The following is a 13,082-nucleotide window of genomic DNA, read 5'->3' on the forward strand; positions in this document are numbered from 1 at the left end:
ACAGGAGCCTCGCACAACTTGTCCCCTGAGAGGCTCTATCCAGCAACTGACTGAAACAGATATAAACACCCACAGCCAAACACTGTATGGAAGTCAAAGACTCTTATGAAAGAGTTGGAGGGCGGAAAACTCTGAAGGAGATAGGCACTCCACAGGAAGACCAACAGTCAGCTAACATGGACCTCTGGGAGCTTCGAGAGACTGAGCCACCAAGCAAAGAGCATACACGAGCTGGACCAAGGCCCCGAGGACAGGCAGGCAGCTCAATCTCCATGTGTGTTCCCCAAATAACTGGAGCTGGGGCTCTCCCTAGAGCTGTTGCCTGACTGGAATCTGTTTCCCAACAGGGTTGCTTCATTTGGCCTCAGTGGGAGAAGACACTAACTCCCCACAGACTTGATGTTGCACCAGAGTGAAGGACTACCTAGGGGGAGGGGCCCACTCTCTCAGAGGAGAGGAGGAGGAGGAAAGGGGGAGGAACTCTTGGTGGGGGACTGAGAGGAAGGAGCAGTGTTTGGGATGTAAACAAACAAACAAACAAACAAATAAGAGGGAGAAAAGAGAAAGTCTACATGTTGGTCTCACTTACATCACCCTGGCAGGGTTGCTATGTTGATCAGGCTGGCTTTGAACTCTTAGATCTGCCTGCCTCCACCTTCCAAGTGCTAAGATTAAAGGCACATGTTACTACATCACCCCTGCTCCCATCCAGGAAATTTTAAAGATTGTGGTTTAATTTGAAGGAGTGACTACTTCTAAAATGCTAGAAATAATGTACTCTACATATCTACATCCGACAAGTCATTCATACCTCCAATGTTTAAAAGTTTAAAGTCTTATACTGCTTATAAAAATTCTTTTTAGGAAGATACGAGATTTTCTTTTAAGAGTGAGGAGTATTTCTCCCGGGAACTCACAGTGTAGACATTCACAATGCTGGTTTTATAGTTACCCTCTTTACAAAACTCTCACTCCATCTATCCTCAAAGTCCATACCACACATAATCAAAGACTATTATCTCAAAGTCAGAAAGGACTAGCTAGATACAACAAAACAGAAGAATGATTAAAATAATGGAGACATATCTGCTGAGTGGAAAATTATCCTTTATATAATGTTGAGGTTTGGTCTGTTGCTTTGTATTGTGATGCTAACTGCAGGCCCTAAGGCCTAGTTCCCCCAGAGATGAGACAGTCCACGTGTAGACCCAAATGATATGTGACCTTGTCCCCAAGTTATTTTAGATGCTGACAGCCTGGGCAGAATTGAGATAGGCGGGGCTTGGTGTTTCTGGCTTTGGGGTTGCAGGAGACTATGAGGAGGAGAGAAGAAGGAGAAGGAAGAGAGGAGAAGCCAGCAAGGAATAAGAATCTTAAAATAATGGCCATGTGCTTGGTGAATTGGTGTAAGAGCAGCCCAGATAAAACGTAGCAAATTATATAATGGGATTTTTAGCTGGGAAATAAACATCATAGCATAGAGCATAGATATCTGCCCAGTTCTAAGGCTGATTACAGTGCTGATTAAGGCTTATTATACATATAAAAGTTGTGTGTTTTTTTACCTGGGAATTAAATGGCCAAAGACAGGATAGAAACACAGGATTGAGATTAGATATTTTCAATAACAATATAATGTTAAGGCATCTTTTTAAAATCTAGATTACTAGATTATAATGATGCTTTTGATGATAATATGGTATGGGTGTAGATATGGGCACACATGTGAACATGTAGGTTGAAGTCTGGTGTCTACACACAGAGCCTATGGCTGGGGAGGAAAAATGCACCCAGATAGGTAAAGAGTAAGATATACGTGGAGGGGAGGGCGCATGGTGGAGCCCTCCTCCACTGCATCAGAGGGAGGGACAGTGGTGCAGGCAGGAAAGGTCTCAGGGAAAGGTCAGAATTGGGCAGTAAGAGGAAGGAACTGATACTTGATGAATATCAAGTGGAGGAAAAGGGTTGGAAGGGGCAACCACAGGAACAGAGGCGAGGAAGCGACAAACAATAAGAGGCACAGCAGCCAAAGGCATGCTGCCCACGCTATCGGAGCAGTGGGTGGGGAGAGCATCAATTCCCCATCCACCCCACCTTCTTCTTGCTCTTGTTCGCCTTTTTGTCCATCCAATACCGTCCGTGGACCTCTGCTTGAACAGAATTATCGAAGGAGTTGGGAGCAATCAATTCATGGTGGGTAAGACGCATATGGTGTTACTATGACACATCGTAATGGAAAGTGAAAAATGGATGGACCGAAGGACGAATGCAATGGTCTCCGGGAGAGATACTGTTTAAGCATGGATTTTCATGATGGGGTGAGCAACCTGAATCCTCTGAGGAAAGGTCAACATGGGGTGTGTCCAGAATGCTCAGAAACACCAAACATACTAGCGGAGACCCAGCTCAGCACTAGGAAAACACGTGGAAGGAATCCAGACCAAAGGTAAGCACACACTGTAAGTCATGGTCAGCCTTCAGGGTTATTTTTAGGAAATCTCTAAAAATCTGCAGGAAAATATGATTGATGCATTCTTCCTGGTTCAGTGGCTTCCTTACCTCTGGACTCTCAGGGCTCAGGATGCCCTTGCTTGCTTGTTCATTCAAGTGCCTGGCATGGTCTCAGTCTAGGCAAGGTGTCAACCACATACACGGATCATTAAAAACAAGGTTTCCGGGAACCATAGCAAGTTCCAACCAGCAGGGGCTTTCTCAGCCAAACTCTTAGTTATCCAGATGAGGAAATCAAGTCCCTTCTGTTAAGCAAACAAGTCCAAGTGCCTCTCGTGTGAAATGAGGGCTATTTAGGAGTAACGATAATTTCAGAAAGACTTAAGCCAAAAGTAGATGAATAATGACTATCAGCTTATGATACAAGTCCCTGTAAGATACAGGCTTCAAACACCAGATGGAAATTTTTTGGGCAAAAGGCTTGTTGCCATGATGTAGAGTAAACTTCTAGACAATTATGAAATAGTCAATCTATGCAACAAAAGAAGGTAGCATGTGTCTGTACTCCTCACAAAAATCTACACAAGTCCCTTTGAGTCACTTGTGGGAGATAAGAACAGATGAAAGATATTTTACTTCAAAAACTGCTGAAGTCCTTGTCAAAGACAAACATTGGTATATTTGTGTAATTCCTATCTAACTGATTAATGGAAAGTTGAGATTGGTTTGAAAAACAAAAGTCAGTCTATTAAGGCAACATGAAGTGAAAATTACCACAAAGGGACCAAAGAATATCATGAGGGACTTAGGTTTTCTGATCTAATATTCTCTTTGTAAATATGAGAGCACACCGGGCTGGGTGTCATTCCGGGTTCAGAGCAAACAGGGCTGTTTGCTAAATCATCTGCCTAGAGGTTATTCCAGACAGCTGACGGTGTGTCTGGTCATATAAACTAGAGGTGATTTAAGAAACAAACTTCTCCAGAAGTTTGTATACTACATTTTTAAGTACAGGGGGACACAATCATACATTCTTTAGTAGACCAATAAATAAGCTGCAATACTAAAACATGAAGGAAATTCATTGAAAAAATAAGGATTTGAAATCCATTATGAAACCAAATGCTAAACCCTGGATCTGAAATTTGGTTACACAACAGGATATTAAATTATAAAAGTACCCTCCCATAACATTTATTTTACAAAGAAAATAGTAGCTTCCCAGTGAAGAAACACGGCTAAGACCACGGACATTGCTAACACCATCATTACCAATAAGAGCACACACCTCCATGTTCTGGCAAGACTCTCTAGGAACGTCACATTGATTCTGACATTCCTTCTCACATGTATCAGCTGAAGTTCATCACGAGGAAACATGCGCACCAAACTGAGGGTCAGTGTAAGAGTTCTGAATTCTTGAAAAGTGTCTGGCACACAAAATATGAAGAAAGACAAAGACTTGCCCCCAGGTGAAAGGCAAGTAAAGAAGTGTGACCCACAAATGGGACTTGGGATTTTCAGAGCCGATTCTGCCCCAGACGGAGGAAGGGACATTTAAAGGCATTACTGAGACCATGAAGAAGGTCGGAAGGAGTTCTCATTGTCTAGTAGAATTACACATCAATTTCCTAATCTGCATGGTTATGATTATTACATAAGGCTTCATCCCCAATGTTTAGAAAGGGTGCAATGAAGGATTTAAATGGGAATGGTATCTTAGTTTCTTGTTTGCTGTGATAAAAATACTCTGACAAAACCAACCTGAGAGAAGTCACTTGACTTAGAGCATAAACCAAACTTACAGTTTGTCTTATTTTGTTGTGACAAGACAGTGACCAAAACCAACTTGGGGAAGAAAGGGTTTATTTGCCTTACATCTGATCATGGTCTGTCACTGATGAAAGCCAAGGCAGGAGCATAAGCAGAACATTGCTGATGTGAGTAATGATACACGGAGATGAGAGCCTAACATAACTGACAGGCTCTGCCCAGCAGCAGACTGAAACAGAGGCAGATACCCACAGCCAATATGAAATGGAGGTCAGAAGCATTTATGGGAAAGATGGGGGAAGGATTGAAGGCCCTGAAGTAGATGGGAACCCCACAGGAGGACCAAAAGAGTCAATAATCCTCCACCCCTGGGAGCTCTGAGTCTATGCCACCAACTAATGGACATGGCAGTCTTCATGGCTGCCTTGTCTGGCCTCAGTGGGAAAAGATGTGCTTAATCAGGCTGAGACTTAAGATGCCAGAACTAGGAGAAACAGAGGTGGCCACGCCCCACCTTCTCAGAGGAGAAGGGGAGGGGGAAATAAGGGAAAGGACCTCTGTGAGGGAGAGTCTGGGAGGGGGAACAGTGGGATGTTAACTAATAAAACAACAACAACAACAACAATAACAACTGCAGCTGAGATTATAGCAGAATGCTGCTTGTTGGCTTGCTGGCTTTGCTCAGCCTGCTTTCCTGTAAGACGCAGGACCACCTGCTCAGGGGCAGGACTTCCTACATAGAGCTGGACCCTCCCATATCAGTCATCAATCAAGAAAAAAATCCCCACAGACTAGCCTATGGGCTAATCTGCTGAAAACACTTTCTCAGTTGAGGTTTCCCTTTTCACAGATGATTCTATGTTGTGTCAAGCTGATAAAAAAAAATTACTGGCACATAGACAGTCTGCCACAGTGGGAAGTCATAGTGGTAGGAGCCTGAGGGAGCTGGTTACATTTTATCTATGATCAGAAACAGAGAACAAAGAATATAAACAGGCTTCTTTGTACTCAATCACTTTCTGCAGGATACCACTGTTCAGCATCCCCTGACTAGGGAATGGGACCACCCACACTGAGTGGGTCTTCCCATCTCAATTAATGTAATCAAAACAGTTCCCCACAGATGGACACACAGACCAACTTAGTCTAGACAAGTTGAGATTTTCTCATTGAGATTTTCGTTCCAAGAGACTCTAGATGGTATCAATTAGATACTTTAAACATCACAACTCTACCCCCTGTCAACTTTGCACACAACTTCACACTTTAAGCCATAACCTTCTACCCACTGTTCCAGAAGTCTTGTGCTTGTCTCATAGTGTATAACACAGTACACTTTTAGTCCCCATGGTCTTAAAACTTCCAATTTTAAAAACCTGAAGTCTGTTAACTCTGAGCTCCTATGGAAACCAAACCATGTTTTAGACTTCCAACATATAATGGCACAGAATAAACCTTTCCATCTCTAAAAAGAAAGAGTTGGAACATAACAAAGGGCGATCAAATCAATACAACATCCACAGCTCTGTACCTGACATCTAAGGTTTGTAATGGAGTCAACTGGCCTCCACAAACTCGGGCAGCCTTACTCCTTAAGCCCCACCATCTGAGGAATAAGAAGTTCCTCAGGCTAGCTCTACTCAGCCTGCCATTCTTCTTGGCATATATCCCATAGTCCTGGCATCCCCAGTATCCTGGGGTCGTCACTGCAACTGAGACTTCTTCTTCACAGCTTTACTCAACAGCCTTTTGGGATCTCTCCATGGGACTCCAAATCCTGTCACACATAGCCTGGCCTCAGCTGCTCTCTAGGTCCCCTCAATCCTGTATCTTTTATCTTTAAAAGCAGAACTACATGACTGATATTTACTGCCAAGTTCTGTTACCAGCTCAAGGTATATCCAGGCCCCCAAGGACCACAGCTATATCAATTTCTGTATGATAACTCCTGGGAAACAGTGCTAGACAGCTGCTTTTAAGACATAACATACCACTTTAACTTGAGGGGTTTTTATATTTTATTTTATTTTGAGTGTATGTGTGTGTGTGTGTGTGTGTGTGTGTGTGTGTGTGTGTGTGTGTGGTTTTGCCTTTGTGTACATCTGCACACCATGTGCATGCCTGATACCATAGAGACTAGAAAAGAACATCAGATCCCCTAGAACTGGAATTAGAAAAAAATGTGAGCCATGTAGGTGCTAAGTATCAAACCCAGGTCCTCTGGAAGAGCAATCAGTGCTCTTAACTGCTAGTTATCTCTCCAGCCCAAGCTTCCTTCCTTAAAATAAAAGTGTCTCTTCACAAGAGGGAACCTCCTTCAAAGGACAGGGTTTTGCCCTCAGGATGCTTTTCCATTCTACCAGTGTCGTGAGAGTGGTTTCTCTACAATTTGTCTCTCTGTCAGTTACAGCCACCAGTCTAAATACCTTTCCATCTTAAAATTTCCCCTGTCAACAAAATCAGTCCATTATCTTTAAACTAAGCACTCAGGTGTTCAAGACCTGGACAAACTGAAGCCAGGTTTTTAGCCAAAACAGGATACAAATAGCTCCTCTCCCAGTTCCTGATACAGTCCTTGACCCCTCTGAAACTTCATGGTCTTGGCCTCTTTATTGCCCAAAATTTTCTCAGCATCTCGTAGAAGGACCCATTATGCTCTGTTTCCAGTAGTCGATTGCTTTTCTAGTTCTGAACTCTTCCACATTTTCCCCACAGAACTGTCCCAAAAGTCTGAAAGCCAAATCAATTTATATACAACAATGGTCCCACTTCTTAGTGCCCATTTTTAGTTCAATGCCCTTTCCTATAGCTGTGATAAAATATCCCAAAAAATCTTAAAAAAAATATGGGATATTTGGGGCTCACAATTCCAGGGTCTATTATTGTGGGAAGTTAAGAAGACAGTAACTTGAAGCGGCTCTACATTACATATGTGGTTAAGAACAAAGACCACGGAATTAATGAAAGCATGCTAGTACTAGCTTGCTCTCTCTACTCTTACACAGTTCAAGATCTCCTGCCCAGGGAAGGGAGCCACTAACAGTGAGCAGGTCTTCCCACCTCAATTAATACAACCAAAACAATCCACAGATATTTCCACAGGACCATCTGAGCTAGACAATTCCTCACTGCGACAGTTTTCTCTGGTGAGTCTAGATTTTTGTCAAGTAGACAGTTGAAAGAAATAATCACAAATGGGATGTCTACTTACTCTTAGCTCAGAAAGGCATAACTTGTGTATATGCAGGGGTTCTCGATCTGTGGGTCATAACCCCCACAGGGGTTACATATCAGACATTTGGCATATCAGACACTATATTACACTTCACAACAGTAGCAGAATTATAGTTATGAAGTAGCAGAGGAATAATGTTATGGCTGTAGAGCACCCCAACATGAGGAACTTTGTTAAAGACTCATAGCATTAGGAAGGCTGAGAAGCATGGGTCTAGAGATGCTGGGGGAAAATAGAAAATAGTTGGCAAAACGTTAACCCTAGGGAAACGTATGACAGTTATTTGTATTCTTCTTACAACTTTTTACAAATCCAAAGTAGTTTAAGAACTTTTTTATTTACAACTAAACGGTATGTTATGTAGAAACATAAATCTATAAAGTAGGTGAATAAAGATAATTAAGAACATTACAGAAAAAAAATGTAGGATCTGAGCGGTGAGGATAAAAAGAGACGGGGATATGTTGGGAGAATCTCGGATGATGAAGGGATGCTTCTATTGGTCATTGCACCTAACACAGCCAGAAAGTGTCCTTCCTTCTGTTAAATGAGTTAATAAAAGCAAAGACTCAATTAAAATCAAACAAATTTACCAATATTATATGAGCACAAGCAAATTTTCTAGTATTTAACAAAACACTATATTCTCTTTTGAGAACTCAGGATTTGTTTCTTATGATGCACACACATATGGACTGGCCATATGACTAGAAAGAAAGACCACAGGAGGGGTATACACAATGGGATGCAGAATGGCAGCTATGGGAACATTTACAGCATCCTAGCACCAGCCATCTGAAGTCAGGTCATGTTCTGCCCCTCGGCTTGCCAAGCAGGTGGGACCGTGCTGAACACTTGGATGCACTTCACATACTGCAAATTGCTTTGACATACAAAATGTTATACCCTAATTTTTGCTTCCTGCATTTGGAATCCCTTGATGCCTCCACCAACTATGGAAGAAGGAAACTGCTCAGATGGTATCGAATTAGCACTAAGCATTGAGTGAAATTCACCACAAATGTCAGACACAAAGTTAAGTGATGCATTTGAATCCTGAAATCATTAAACAAGTGAATAAATCCAGCAGCTGCCTCAAAAAAAAAAAGTCTTTCAGAGACTATATTCAGCAAGCCGAGACTGGGAACGATTCAGGAAAAACCCTGACTCGGCCTTTCAAAAAACCAAATGGTGACATGAACTGACCACAGCAATAGACCACAGAAGACACAATGATCTTGGTAGCGATGGGGCTTGGATAAAAGAGCTCCTTTCTTGTTTACTTCTCTTACAGTCATTTGTTCAGGCATAAAAGTTACCTTACAGCTCCATTGTTTGAATTGGATGCCACCTTTCCAGATATTATGTGAAAGCCCTAACTCTCCCAGCAAGGGATGAGACCTTGTTTAACAATTAAGGCCTTTACAATAATAATCAAGTGAGGGGGTCATTGAAGTGATCCTTAGTCTAACATGATTGGTGTCCTTTTGGGTTCAGAGACACATAGAAACAAGACGGTACAAAAGACACAGGGAAAAGTAAGTCTTCTTCAGGCAACAAGAAAGACCACAGCACATCTTTTTCTGTATGACTCCAGAATGACCCTGGTACTGATGCCTGCATCTTAGACTTCCTACCTTAGAGGACAATGGCTTTCTCTTAGTTAAGCGACTCTGCTTGTGGTACTTTGTCACAGCTGCCTTGAAACTAATACAGACCCTACAGAAAAGTAAATCTCAATACTGGTCTAGTCTAATAACTCAGTAATGGGTAAATACTGCAGAAATTCCTTTTCACTCCCATGTAGTGACCTCCTTTGTGAGGTCCAGGAGGTAAAATTAGACTGAATCTACATTTGAATCAAGGTTCTGTTGTTTACTGACTCTGTTAACACAAGCAATCTCCCAAACCCTCTGATTTACTGTTCAATTAAATGTGAGAGTGCTCTGTCATCTCCAACTACAAACACCATCACTTCCTACTCAAAGGACTGGACTTGGGTCTCGGGAGACAGCTTTGGTAAAGTACATGCAAGACCTGAATTTAATCCCCCAAAGCCAGGCTGCATGGACTTGTAACCAACACTAGGAAGACAGAGCCAGGCAGATCTGTGGGGTTCCCTGGCCAGACATACACACATAGACACAGCATACCACACAAACACACACACACACACACACACACACACACACCCCTACCACATTAAAGGAACTCCTAGAGAACTATTTTAGAGATATTTTATAGCTATCTTAGAAATAGCTCAAGAAATATTGACACTCACAGGATTTGATGCTGGAAGAGCATCCTGACTTCTAAAGCAGGATGACAAGTTGCTAAGGAGATGCAAAGAAGCTCACTCTGTACGTTACACAGCAAGAAGGTGGTAGTGAGCACTGTTCAAACTATTCTTGGAACTCATGGTTTATTTCTACAAAGAGAATTTAATTTTCTAGGCTTCAAATGTTTTAAGTTAGTGTACTAAATGAATACTATGTTAACACTTTTGAACTTCAGCTTCAAATTAACTCTGTGTGTGTGTGTGTGTGTCTGTCTGTCTGTCTGTCTGTCTGTCTGTCTGTTTCTCTATCTGGTCTCTTCAGGGCCTCACTGTATAGCCATCTGGAACTTACCATCTAAGACCAAGCTGGCCACGAACTCACAGATATCCACTGTCTTTGCCTTCTGGGTGCTGGGATTAAAAGTATGCATGACCACTCCCAGCCCAGTTTTAATCTTGTAACAGAAAATAGTAAAGGTCACAGAATCACTATTATCTTTGATACCAATTAGTAAGATTTGCATATTTTCCATGTTCACAGCCACACTTTGGGGCCTGTAATCTATAAGCAATGAAGACTGCCTCATGGAGGCAAAGCTCATAGTATGTCTTCAGGTTTGGAGGAACAAAACAAATGGGAAGAATTTTAGGAGGAAGTGACCAGAACAAGAAAATCATGTAAATAAATTATGAAAGTCCTTCATGAACTAGATAATATTTTCTCTGAAGAAAAATCGAGATTATCACAGTCACACTTTCTAGAAAATAATATATCCCATAAAGCCGAGCCAGCTCTAATAATAAAAGAGTCAGTAACCATGTTCAAGTTCATGAATGGAAGCTTCTAACAAGTAAAATGGGATTGAAGTGACATCCACTGACTCACACACTTCACTCATAGCTGCAGTGCCACGCTGAGGTTGAGTGGCCATCTGCTGGGATGCTAGAAGCAAATTTCAGCCTCTCTGAGGGAAGAGGGAAGTTCCAAACCATGCCCACAGAATGTCTGACAGCCTTCTGTCAAGGACAGGAGCCTAGTGCCCTTCTTGACCCTGAGAAATGCCAAATGCATGTGTTGACATGCTCCAAATGAGGTGTTCAGCACATGGTGGGACTTCCCAGGATTCCTGAAACAGTTGGTCAACATACACCGTGTGAATGAACTTACCTGGGAGGAGGACCCTTCTGTCCCAGTCAAATTTCCAAATACCTACCAAGTGCCCCCTGAGCCCTTGATCTGAAGTTCTCTAGAACCCATGGCCCATAAAAGTTATAAGGATGATGGTTTTTATTGTTTTAAGACACCGATTTGGAACATTATTTGTTATTCAGCCAATAAATATTTCAAACAAGAGTCACATATGAAAAAGGACGGTTGTAAGGTAGGCTAAGTGGGAAGTTTAGGGACAGCCCTTTGTCAATCATTTGAGTGGTCAGATGTAGTGAAGAGCAAAGAGAGAAGAAAGAGGTGTCAAAATCTTTGAAAACATGAAAGGTCAGACCTAAGGAAGACAAAGCCAGGCTGCATGTGGTATGCTGTGTGTGTGTATGTGTGTGTGTGTGTGTGTGTGTGGCCAGGGAACCCCACAGATCTGCCTGACTCTGTCTTCCTAGTGTTGGTTACAAGTTCATGTAGCCTGCTTTGGGGGATTAAAGTGTGGGCTATGGGACTATCAGAGTGATGGAGTATGCAACAGAGCTAGGCAGCAGCATGTGGGAACACAGCCTGCAGCTCTCAGGACAGCCAGGCTCGGAGACGGGCGTCCTCTCTGCACAGGTGAATGTGAGCTCTGAACACGATGATGCACATGTGAGAGAGTGACATAACGCTTCAGACTCAGGGCTACTTTACAGTTTAAAGGAGTGAGGGAAGGCAGGAGGGAACAAAAAGTTTTAGTCAGAACAGAGTTACCAACTCAAACTATACCTATCCAAAGTCCCAAAGGAAAAAAGGAGAATGTGTGAGGAAGGCAATATCAGGAGAGAAAGGGGCTGAGCTTGTCAGAACTAATGTAAAATGCCTGCCCAGGAGCACGGCGAGCAGAGCATCCTCTGAGCGGAATGCACAGTGGAAACAAAGGCAAGGAACAGACATGGAGTCTCAGAAGCAACAGTGGGAGTCTGAGAACAATTGACAATGATTTTCAAAACGCTCAGAGTCGAATAATTGTCCTCTTAGACGTCGGTCTCCAGCAGAACTGTTTCAAGGACAAGGGCACAATGAAGACGTTTTAAACTTTAAAAGCTAAGGGAGATTGATCTGGAGGCTGGGGAGAAGGGCAAGTGCCTGCCACTTCAGCGCTCAAGAGACACAGGCAGGAGGATCAGGAATTCAAGGCCGTTTGGGGATACATAGTGAGTTCCTGGCCAGCCTGAGCTATATTATCAAGGCCTTGCCAGAGCAAAACTAAGTAAGTAAATAAATTCTAAAGGAAGTTTTGAGACCAGCAAACCTATACACTAAAGGAATTCTAGAAGATGGATTTCAGACTATGTCCACAAGATTAGTTATCAGGGAAGGAGCAGTAGAAGACACGGCAGAGAATGTATAGAGAATCAAAACCGGTAAGCTAGAAGCGTGAGGCATGAGCGTTAGAAATGTAACCCCCTAAAGTGTTCATGAATTAGAAAACATTGGCCTGAAAGTGTCTTGAACAAAGAACACACAGGATAAACAAGACTAGGTCACCAGCTTTCTCAAGCCCTGGCTATCTTATCTTTCTCCATTCTGTTGTCTGATCACGTTTCCTCCCAAGTGGTCACGCACTGCCTCAGCTCTTCAATGGTGCTCTTTGTGCTTTAGAATGCCATTTCCTACTACTAAACTCAGGCTGCAAGATGCTACTTTACCCATGCAGTTCTATCAAAGTAGCACTGATGGGACTAGCTCCCTCTACTCTCTATTCCCTGACAACTGCTTTGTTCTTGGTGGGCTGCCTCTGTTAGAGACAGTAAGCAGGTAAGCTATGCTAATCGGGGGTCCTTTATACTTCCAGTAACCTGCAAACATTTAAATTGCTTTTAGGATCAAACTTTAAAATGAAGAAGACCCAAGATGATTACACTCATCGTTATAATTTATCGGCACAAGTCTTAAAATTAAAGTATGACTAATATAAATTATATATTTGTATATAAACAATATATATTCCAATTACAACTACATATTTTAACAAAGGCATCATGAAGGTCGTAATTATTCCATAATTATTTATAAATTGGTCAAAAATGTGATCCCCAGTTCCCTAATCAAAAAAATTCTTAAATGATTTTTAATTAAAATGTCTGAGGTGGGCAAAACATTTTTCTATATGTTGCCTTACTTTACCATTGAAGTACCTATCA

The 13,082-nt window shown here is 42.2% G+C and overlaps 1 protein-coding gene and 1 long non-coding RNA gene across 2 annotated transcripts in view; one reads left to right on the forward strand and one right to left on the reverse strand.

The window, feature by feature from the left end:
• LOC120100000 (uncharacterized) overlaps positions 1-13,082 on the forward strand; it is an 87,299-nt gene that overhangs the window by 57,799 nt on the left and 16,418 nt on the right. Inside the window, exon 2 of the long non-coding RNA XR_010061210.1 lies at positions 1-13,082. This exon is cut by the window's right edge and continues 16,418 nt beyond it. This is a non-coding gene — a long non-coding RNA (uncharacterized LOC120100000).
• The window catches only part of Gda (guanine deaminase), a 75,501-nt gene that overhangs the window by 40,064 nt on the left and 22,355 nt on the right, over positions 1-13,082 (reverse strand). The window lies entirely within an intron of this gene.

This window comes from Rattus norvegicus, chromosome 1, assembly GCF_036323735.1.
Source record: "Rattus norvegicus strain BN/NHsdMcwi chromosome 1, GRCr8, whole genome shotgun sequence".
NCBI lineage: Eukaryota > Metazoa > Chordata > Mammalia > Rodentia > Muridae > Rattus > Rattus norvegicus.